We start from the raw sequence: 11,550 nt of genomic DNA on the forward strand, positions 1-11,550 counted from the left end.
AAAATAGGATCTGCTATCAAGTTAAGGTCTCCCTCTAGCACAATCTCACCTTATTTAAACTCGTTTAATTGTAAAAAAAACATTTTCTATGAACTCTAATTGATTATTGATTGCTAGTTATTGGGTAACCATCAAGGTCACCTTGAATAAATAGATATCTACCTTGTGGATCAACTAATGTTTTTTGACATTGGAAAGGAATGCATTTTGAAATCAGTATGGCCACACCCCTTGCCTTAGATGAGCCTGGAGCTTGGAAGCTCTGAGAGAACCATTTTGTTTTTAAACAGGGATCATATGTTGTTTTTAGATGGGTTTCTTGTAGACATAAAATATTTATTTTGTCCTTATACATTTGATCTGAGATTCTTCTAACCTTAATAGGATTTCCTAATCCTCTGCAATTCCAAGAGGTTATTTTAATGTGCTTAGACATTGTTGTCACAACAGAAATATCAACCTATCTATGTATAACTTGGCAGAATAGCTTAAAAAATAAATAAATAAAAATAACACTTACCAAACTAAACTTCTCTGAGAACAACTAACTATTTAACTATTTAACAAATCCTCAACTAGTGGGATACAGTTCCATGCCTCTATATAGTAAGAGGCTTAAGAGAGATTAATTAAACTACTCTCATTAAGGAACTGAAACTAACTATTAAACTACTACTAATAAAAAGAATTAATATGAGGGCAGTTTTAATATATTAAGCTTAGTTAAATAAGTAACTCTTCCCTCCAGCTTAATGAGTACTTTACTATGAATAGCTCTTAGAAATAAAATAACTGATATTTTTAGCCTATTTTCTTTATCTTGAGTTATTTTCAAAATCTTTTTAAAATTAAACTTTCACTCTTTAATATTTATTATTTTTTATTTTATTTATTTTCCCCCTTTATATTTCTAATTTTATATATATATAAAAACTATAATAAATGTGAAGCCTAATAAGGAAGTTAATCTGATTGTCAAAACTATAGTCTTCATCCAAAAGATATCAAAACTAAGATATGTAGAGGTGTGTACTTACAAGAGATGAGACCTTCATTTGAAGAACCCTTGAGGATATATATACAAATTTTAGTATTAGTATAGTTAGTGTATGTCTATCATTTTTATAATTAATTAGTAAATATACATAACACACACATTAACTTTGAAAATTAATAAACTTATTATCTACTTACAATAAGTAAACCTACATTTGTTTATATAATTACCTTTAACATCAATAAGCAATGAAATACTTTATATAAAATTAGAATATGACAATTTGAAATTTTCATCTTCATCTAAACTGCAAGGTCCCTTTCCAAAACTATATTTATCCATTATCTCTATGATAAGAGCAAAGATCAGCACCATTTTCATTAAAAGAACTAATAACAGGCTTAAAATACAATCCATGAACACATTATGAAAGATAATAGTCCTACTACGCATTAATTTTAATTTAGGGAAAATACCATTGAATTCATTTTAGGAATATTTTAATTATGTACCAAACGCTATACTAGACTAATTGTTTATAGTATCTAATCTTATACTATAGAACTAGTGTCACTGGATGTAAAAATTCATTAACTACAGTATAACGACATTAATTCATTATTCTCATTACTTATGAATAAACAAATAATATTAAAGCAATCAGCTATGCATTAACTACTTACAATTAGAATAAACTTATAGATCCTATTAAGCAATAATATATAACATTCATTTCGTTATGATGAACATGAATCATAGTTATATACTTAATAAACTTCTTTTTTAACTATTTACATAATGATGGCTTTAAGCAAAAGTTTTGCATTCTATTGTTAGGCTCTTAGTAAGCAAGAGTTCCAACTTATATCATAGGGAGTCTCTTCAGCAGAGATATCCTATTAGTCTCAGTAATGACAAGAACTGTTCCTTTCCAACCCGCTGCTTTGTATGAAGCACGTCTCTGTAACAACACGAAAGCAGGTTAATAAATCCACTGTTTTAGCAAATAAACCAGCGCATATCACAACAGCATAAAAGCAGCTTATCTATCCTAGTTTTCAGCGTGGGCAGTAGATAGCAGCATTTCTTCCTCTTCATGCGTAATAGGAACGTTGAGGGCTGCTAATAACGCTTTGCCTGTGACGCCATCCAATGCTTGGAAAAGCGCGCCATTTTTGAAGACTAGAATATCCGATACCGAACTCCAACAAAATCTAATTTTCTTCTCAAATAGTTTTGATGATACAACCCTAAGTCGTCAACGTTTTTTCAGTGTTTCTGATGATAAATCTGTAAGGATAAGCCCTTTTTTCCCTTTAAATTTAAGATCGTTTTTTCGTGCCTCCTGCAGAACTGCATCTCTAAGCTCCGTTGAGTTAAATTGTATGAGGATATCTCTGGGTCTGTTTCTCCCAATAAGAGCTTTTGACCCTATTCTGTAAGCTTTATTTATGGTGCTTTGTGATATCCCATCCATTTTCATAGCCTTTTCTAGCCAGTCTATCATGAGCTTAGTTGCTGATTTATTTTCTTCCGCCTCCTCCTCCACCCCCCCCCCTTATCTTCAGGTTTCTCTCTCGCCAACCATTTTCTAGCGCCATAATTTTCTCAGTAGCCCTAGTCTCAAAGCTTTGGAGGGCCTTGATTTCAACTTGTGCAGCATAGAACATCTAAGTGGAATTTTCTGCTACTTTAGAAGTTTCTTTCAAGTCTGCAGCAAGGGAATCAAGTTTAACATTTACTGGTTGAAGTAAGCTAGTCATCGAGTTTGTAAAGAACATGCAGAGCTCATCTCTAAAAGCAGATAAGTCTTTTTTTGTAATAGGGGCTTCTTCATTCTCCATACTGGGATCAGCACGGAGAGAGTTAGTAATGGGCACCATTTTGTCTACCAGAGGAGAGCCTTTATCGTTTGGGGGTTTTCTGTTATTAGCAGGGCGGGGGGGGACTTTCAACAGACTTAGCTGATTTCTTAGTTGTTCTGGGAGTCTTCCGTGCGCTCCTCCTCATTTTTCGCGGCGAATAGAACTATCCATAGTGTTTTCTTTAATGGAAAGGAGGGGAAGAGGTCGGAGCTTCCTTAAAACGCGTTCGCCATGTTGCAGCGACACACCACCCCCCATCAGCTCTTTATTGATTTCAGCATAGTGAGGCATAAGCCTAAGACTGAGGAATGGGCCAAAAGGGCCAACCTTACATCCACATCAGGGTTCCTGCATTAGCATTCTATTGGTCCATTCAAACCAGCAGGGGGCCGTAATTGGAGCAGGGCAGCAAGGATTATGATCCTGTTGCCTATTGTTCCCAAGTCCCCAAGCTCTGGTTGTCTGGCTCCAATGAGTCATGCAGGAATACCCAATTCAGTTCTCCCTTGAGTTCACGTACATAACATCCCTCCCCTCCTAGTTCACAAGCCCTGACACATATAGTCCTTTAAGTAAGCCAGCTTGCGGTGCTCCCGTGTTGACCGCCTTGATGCCAGAGAGGGTGGTGGCGCAGCTGCTGCTGCTTCAGGCGCAGCAAGCTGAAGGGCTGGTGATGCATGGAACTTCTGTCGGCGGTTTGAGGTTCCTGGATACCTGTGATTCCAGAGGAAGGTCAGGGGTCAGAATCGCTGTGGCTGCCAGTTTGGGGGCTGTTGGAGCCGGGTTGTCTAGCGAATCCCACGGCGCGCCGTCTTCCTCGATCTCATCCCTGGGCACCTCCCATGACCTTAATTGGTTGATGTGTCACCACATTGTGAACCCGCCCTTGGTTGTAACCTCATACATGACTGACCCCAATACCCTGGAGACTCGGGCCGGAAGCCATGCTGAGCCACCCCAAAGTTCTTGGCATACACCAAGTTCCCCGTATCAAACCCCAGAGTGCTCAGACCATGTCGGGCACCTCTTGCAGGTCCGGGACTTGATCAGGGTGCATGCGGTTGAGGCACATCAATAGACGCCGACCCATGAGGAGCTCAGCTGGGCTGCGACCAGTGGCTGTGCAAAGGATGCTATGCTGGGCCAGCAGGAACACGGCAAAGCGGGACTCCCAGTCCCCCTGGATGATGCAGCGGAGAAACTCTTTGGTGGACCACACCATCCTTTCTGCTTGGCTGGGTGGAAGGGAGCTGACCTGATATGCCAGATCAAGTTCCGGCCGCAGAAGTCCTGGAAGTCCCCTGATGTGAAGGCCATCCCATTGTCTGAGACTACAGTGTCTAGCAGTCTGTGGGTGGCAAAAACCCTATGGAGGGCCATGATGACGGCTCGGGAGGAGGTGGATGCTACGGGGACTACCTCAAGCCATTTCGAGGAGTCAACTATGAGAAAAAATATCTGTCCCTGGAAGGGCCCCGCAAAGTCTAGGTGAAGTCAGGACCAGGGGTTATGTATGGACTCCCACTACTGTGCAGGTACTTTTGGTGGCACCGGCCGGGTCTCCTGGCATGGTTGGCACCTCACTACCCAAGACTTGATGGTGTCATCAATCCTGGGCCACCAGACATAGCTGCAGGCCAGGGCCTTCATTCGCACAATGCCCGGGTGGGTGTCGTGCAGCATGGTGAGGACCTTCTGCTTTAGTTCCCAAGTCCCCAAGCTCCGGTCGTCTGGCTCCAATGAGCCGTGCAGGAACACCCAATTCAGTTCTCCCTTGAGTCCACATACATGACATATAGTATGGTATTTTATTATTCTTTATTTGGGGTAATAACTTCATATTTGGATTTTAGCTAGGTCTTTCATTTTAACAAGTACATAATTCTTAATGCATTGCTTATTTTTAGGGAGCTATTTTTACTGTTGACTGAAACGAACAATTCTGCTACGATCATTATTTCCACTTGCTGTGATAGATATGGAATGGAAACGCTGAAGGTAGTTAAGGAAAGGAGGTTGTTAATTATAAAGCTGAAAGTTGGGAAAGTTTAATCTCCTGTTCAGATTACTTTTCCTCTTTGCTGTATTGTTTTTATGCAGACAGTTTGCTTCATTTAGACTCTCATCTGCTTAGATATTGTTGTTAAGAGGGAAGGGAAGGAAGATATGCTATTTGAAATTCCTTTTTGTTAAATACACAAAAAAAAGAAGGCTGTGAGAATATATTGGTAGAGAATTTTTTTGTATAGTCTAATCATTGTGATGTGATCTCACACCTGAATGAAGTGGTATAGCTCAGGATTAACATCTCAGTGAGAACAAGTCACTGACTAGTCTCGGGTGCCAAACTATACAAAACATAGGAAAACTATGATCAGACATGAATACAGATCCCCAAAGTCACATGCAGTTTGACCTTCATTAAAATGGCTTTACTACATACGGTGGATTATCAGTCCAGAGAAGATGTACACAGTAAGAAACACTGGGGATGCTATAGTCACACGTGCATTGCAATCAACGTACTAATGTAGCAGAGATACCCCTGCCTATGATGTATGTTCTACACCTCATAGGTGGGGGTATCTCTGCTACAAACAAAAAGCTATACAAACTCAGTTATTTCTGTCAGTTAAGTCAGTGAGGGAGAGGATGTTCAGTATAAACAAGCTACACAGTAAACACACACACACAGTAAAACAATTCTGAAACTGAAGAATTCCATGTTCAGCCACAGATTCTTTTAGGAGCCCTATCACAAGTCATTCTTGCACCATCTTACTTCCCCAAGAAAATAAAAGCCTACTCCAGAGTGGCTTTCAGAATAAAGTGCTGTTACCAATCTTGATCCTTAGACAAAGAACAAGGACACCGCAAGGCGCAGACACTAGCAAGCTGAAAGGCGCCAACTTGAGTGTCACAGAACAAAGATAAGAACACAGTATGCCAACCTAAGGGGTTATGGACACATGTCACTCATAGGAAGCACAAGAGCAGGGTATGACAATTAAGATATGTTGCATTATACTTAACACCAAGGAAGGGTAAGAGCAAGAGCAAAATAAAAGTTTGTGGGGGGGGGGGGGAGACATTTAGGTGAAAAGGGAGAGGGGAGAGAAAAGAAGTATGTCCCAACATCACAGATATCTATGAAGAGGCTCCATGAACATGTTGAATTAAATAAAAAACATCAATCTTAATTTTAACAAAATGTTATTCCAGCACCAGCCTTCGTGGATTAGAGCATGTTTTGACAGATGCACGACATATTTAATAAAGCAGGTGCTCGCCCACAAAATCTTGTTAATCTCCAATGTGAGACTCCTTGCTGCAAAAAGGGGCATAAAATGAAAAGACTAACAAAACCTACTTGCCCCCAAAAGTAAAAACAGTAGTCTTGCGGCACCTTAAAGGCCAAGAAGTTTTTATTCCAGCATAACGATAATCAACCGCAGTCCACGGTGAACTCAAATTCGCAAAAGTTTATGCCAGAACAAAACTTCAGCATTTTAAGTCCTGCTTCACAGACATCACAGATATCTATGAAGAGGCTCCATGAACATGTTGAATTAAATAAAAAACATCCATCTTAATTTTAACAAAATGTTATTCCAGCACCAGCCTTCGTGGATTAGAGCATGTTTTGACAGATGCACGACATATTTAATAAAGCAGGTGCTCGCCCACAAAATCTTGTTAATCTCCAATGTGAGACTCCTTGCTGCAAAAAGGGGCATAAAATTAAAAGACTAACAAAACCTACTTACTAAGTTTTTATTCCAGCATAACTATAATCAACCGCAGTCCACGGTGAACTCAAAATTCGCAAAAGTTTGTGCCAGAATAAAACCTCAGCATTTAAAGCCCTGCGTTTGACACAGCGGGCCCTGCTTCGCAGCTTCTTCTGCGAATGCTTCAAGGTCCCGCCAGAGTGCTCTTTCTGCAGGGGGGTTCGCTCAGGGCCTCCGAGGGGGCGCGCAGCAGGCACCTGTGCTCGCCTCACCCGCCGCCGTGCCCTCTGGGGAGGGCTGAGAAGGATGCCAAGCTGCGGTTCTCTCTCTCTCTCGCACCCGGGCAGACTCACTTTTTGCGCTGCGGCGGCGGCTGCTGCTTGTCTTTCCCGCCGGCTGCCGACGGGTGCTTGGCGCGGCGCCTTCGGGCCTGCAGGGCCAACACTGGAGGGGGAGAGAACGAGAAAGCGGCGGCGGGTCATCCAAGGCGGGCGGGCGCCTCACGCTCCCCTCCCCTCCCCTTCAGCCACCCCAGCCCGCTCCGGCCGCCCCGTCCTGGTACCTTTCCGGGAGCTCATGGCCTCGGCGCCCCCCTCATCCGCCCCCCGCTCGAACGACGCCCGCCAGGCGCCAACCCGGCGGCCGCCACAGACCCGTTAGCGGGCGCGCGTGCGCAGTGCTCCCCAGGCCGGCGAGGCGAGGGGAGGGAGGAGCTGGAACGGCAGGGGTGGTAGCTAGGCAACCGGGATGAGGAGCCGCGCGAGGCTCACTTCGGCTGGCGCGGCGGAGGGAGGCGCGCTGCTGAATGAAGCTCCCAGGCTCGCACTTTTGGTCCCCGCAGCCTTGTGCAGGAGCAGCGTTAAGAAGCCCAAAGGAAAATCAGAGCCGACCCCGCTGCTGTGGGATTCAAGATCCCAGCCCCAATACTACAGCTATTACAGAGTGAGAGACCCAGTGCCATAGATAAGGGTTTCCCAAAACTCCCCACCCCACCCCTGGTTATTTTTACACTTTCCCACTAACATTTGGGAGTGGAGCCAGGAGACTTTGGGGGGTGGAGCTGGGAGACAGGAATTGATGTACACAGAAGCCTAAAACTCTTGCAATATTTTGTTTAGGAAAGGTAGAAGAATAGTGGGGTTTTGCAATGCATTTTTAAAAATAAAACATTAAGAAAAAGCACAAGGACCACACAGCAGAAAACTAAAAATATAAAATGCTCTCAGCCTGGGAAAACATGAAATGGCAGGGCGTTTAAAGCTTTCCTCCCCCCCCCACCCCCAGGTCTACTCAGATTAGCAATGGCAAGGAAGGGAGGAAGGGAAGGAAAGAAAGAAAGAAAGAAAGAAAGAAAGAAAGAAAGAAAGAAAGAAAGAAAGAAAGAAAGAAAGAAAGAAAGAAAGAAAGAAAGAAGAGTTGGAAACAAATATAGAAAAAGAGAAAAGAGAAAGGAAATAAGCAGGAAGGGAAAGGGAGGGAAAGAGTGAAAGAAAGGAAGAAAGAGAAAAGAAAAGAAACAGGAGCAACTCCTTATCAAAATTGGCATGCAAAATTTTTGAGATATCCAGTGCAATTTGTATCCCCAAATGTCACCATGTAGAGTTAACTCAATTGAACTGATAAGCAGATTTGATTTCCTGGATTGTTTTTTTCTGACAGGACAATTGAGAATAAATCTGTTTTGTTTTGTTTTATACGCAGTCCTGATATTGTGCTAATTTTTTGCAACATTCTCTGAAGTGCTAGAAGGGAAGTATATGGTTTAGAAATGTACAACACCATGTCATCAGCATATAAACTGAGTTTATGTTCCACCTCACCTATTGGAATACCAGAAATCTGAGGATTTTGTCCAATTGATTCTGCTAGGGGCTTCAGTGCCAGGGCGAATAAAATAGGTAAAAGTGGCAGCCTTATATCATTTTGGATTTTTTTTTTAATTTGGTTTTTGTTCATAATCTGTCTAAAATGAGGTCTACCACAAAGTTGAGATCTCCTCTTGGAATCAGATCCCCCTCTTGAAACATTTGCAATTGCAGTAACATATCTTCCATGAAAGACCTGTTCCAAATTTGGGGCATATACCAAGGCCAGGGTTAAATTTTGATCATTAAAGGAACCCTTGATAAACAAAACTCTACCATGATCATATAGTTTTATGTCCAATAATTTAAAAGAAAGTTTTGGCCAACAGGATCACCACTCCCCATGCCTTGGATGAACCTGGAGCTTTGTATTGTGTGGGGAACCATTATGTTTTCAGAACTGGCATGGAAGAATCTCTGAGATGGGGTTCCTGTATGAATATAATGTCCAGTCTGGTCTGCAAAATATGTCTAGTAATAATTTTTGTTTGATCTTATTGTTGAGGCCTCTGGCATTTAACAACATAATTTTCACATCAGCCATCTTAATTTTATTAAGATTACCTTAGAGTGTTATATAGAAAATAGCACAAACCTGAAGCAAGAAGAAAGTACAAGATTTGTGAAGATATTTTACTTTGTGACTGCTGTGTCCAATCTCTTGAGAACACCTGAAATAACAGGATTATTTAATTATTAATACACCCAATCAAATTTATAAAGTAATAGAAGTGAACAATTGTTATATAGGGATTCAAGTTAAATATCCAGCACAACTTACTTCCCAAAACCCTCCCCACATCCTTTCAAGAACTTGTAACAATAGAAACAAATTAATTATGAACTCAGTCAAATAGAAGAATTAATTCAGCAAATAGCCCAATAATTAAATGATAATCCTTATAGAATTAAGTATCCAAGTAACAAGAAGTGTCCAAGTAACAAGAAGGGAGGGGAACTCCCTCTCCCTATAGATTAAATTTGTAAGTGCAGTATAAGAACACCAAATCTAATAATGAAAATGCTTATTATAATAGGTTTAAACTGCTATAAAAGGATTCTAGAAGTGATTAGAATAAAAACAGAGGCAATGGTCCCAGAATCCCATCCACCCACCCACCCTTTCCCACTCAATATATTTATGAATTAGTTAGCTAAACATCTATCTAATAGGAACAACTGAGCCACATAAAACAGAACACTCTCCAATGCATAGTAAACACCTTCTTCCCACTTTAGAGAGTGTCAGTTAACACACCTCCTCACATTAACTGATTCAGCATCTTCTCAGGCATTGTCAGAGACAGGATCTTCCATTTTTGTGAAGATTTGCCAGCATCTTAAGAAACATCAACACATAGTGCTTTAAACAGATTCTTCCCACTCTCCTCATCCCAAGCTAGGAGTTGCTTGCCATGATGGACAGAAGGTTTACTAGTGTCAAGTCTGAATATAACTCTGGCTCAACCAAAGAGCATGCTGGGTAGAACCAAATGCTGCTAGTGCCTCTCTGCTGTCCCCCCTCCCTTTCTTAGAAACTCTCCCTGCTTTGAAATGGTGATGTGTGAAAAGTCTTATCTGAACCTTCTCAGCTCAGGCCCGGGGAAGTCCTAGGAGCCTGGTAAAACATCAAGGCCACTATGCCTAATCAACATGAGAATGTATTAGTAACATCTATGTGTGAATGTCCCCTGCACAATTTCCCTGCCCGTAGGAATGCTTTTGAAGTATTCTTTATATGCAATGTATTTACTGTATGGGTTCAGTCTCTTCAAGCCCTGGCTTAGGCCGCAAGCATCCAGTATCAATAAACTAGTTTCTTTGTACCTACATCGACTCGTTATTGAATCTGCAGACTTGACAACTAGAAGCCAGTCATTTATATCGTACATTTTTTCCCTATAGTCTGGCTGTTATTGCTCTGAGGTTACATCTCATTTGTAAGGCTTCAGCTGGGACATCTGTGAAAACTTGAATAATAATTTCCTCATACTTTAGTGCCGCATTCTGATGAGCTATATACGGAATTTGCTTTCTGTGTGCAGGGTCAGCCAGTGTAATGATTATGTTTCTTGGCTATGACCGCTGCAGATTACTCTGATTACCAAGATGATAAGCGTTTGATATTTTCAGAAATTATCTAATTCTCTAACAGTCTTGGGCGGGGGAAAGAGCTGGTGCGGGGCATCCTCTTAGCTCTTGGGCTGCCTTTCCTGCAAGGGAGGCAGCCCAAGAGTGAAGCCCAGCCGTCTCTTTTCTCTGCCTGAGTCTTGGGCGGGGGAAAGAGATGGCGCAGGGGCTCGTCCTTCCTCTCAGGCTGCCTTTCCTGAAGAGGAGGCAGCACGGGAACAAGGCTGAACTGCCTCTTTCCTCTGCCCGAATCGGGTGGGGGAAAGAGCCGGTGCAGGAACTCTTCTTTGTTCTCAGGCTGCCTTTCCTGCAATGGAGCCTGAGAGTGAAGCTGAGCCGCCTCTTTCCTCCCGAATCTCAGGCGGGGGAAAGAGCTGGTGCAGGGGCTTGTCCTCACTCCTGGGCTGTCTGGAAGCGAGGTTGAACTACCTCTTTCCTCTGCCTGAGTTTCAGGCGTGGGAAAGAGACAAAGCTGCGCCGGCTGGTGTGTGGGGAGCGGGCACCTTGCAGCACCTTGTAGGCCATGCAGCGCCCTCAGCAGCCACCACCTACATGGCCTACTCCCACACGCTGGGCCTGGATGCACTGCTGCTTCTAGGACAGGGGTGGGGAACCTTTTTTCTGCCAAGGGCTGTTTGGATATTTATAATATCATTTGCAGGCCATACAAAATTATCAACTTAAAAAACAGTGATCCGCCGAGGGAGAACAATTCAGACCAGCAAACTTAATGCAAATAATTGTTTTTCTGTTTGAAGTCATGTGGGGAGAGCCTACTCTCTCACACACACATACACACACACAGGGCACGCCGCCCTTAGCAAATGCATAGGTCCAGGTCTTTTTTGTAGAAAAAGCCCAGCAAAAACCCAGTAGCATATTAGACCACATCCCCTAATATTAGCATATTAGGTCACACACTCATTAGCATATTAGGCCACACCATCTGGGATAATCAAGTG

General features: G+C 42.3%; 1 long non-coding RNA gene across 1 annotated transcript; it reads right to left on the reverse strand.

The window, feature by feature from the left end:
* Positions 1-6,946: 6,946 nt before the first annotated feature.
* LOC132575991 (uncharacterized) lies at positions 6,947-7,291 on the reverse strand. Its single transcript, XR_009555721.1, has 2 exons — positions 7,156-7,291; positions 6,947-7,037 (listed from the first exon to the last, which is right to left on the reverse strand). It is a non-coding gene; the product is annotated as an uncharacterized LOC132575991 (long non-coding RNA).
* Positions 7,292-11,550: the final 4,259 nt, after the last annotated feature.

The sequence above is a fragment of the Heteronotia binoei genome, chromosome 8, assembly GCF_032191835.1.
Source record: "Heteronotia binoei isolate CCM8104 ecotype False Entrance Well chromosome 8, APGP_CSIRO_Hbin_v1, whole genome shotgun sequence".
Classification (NCBI taxonomy): Eukaryota; Metazoa; Chordata; class Lepidosauria; order Squamata; family Gekkonidae; genus Heteronotia; species Heteronotia binoei.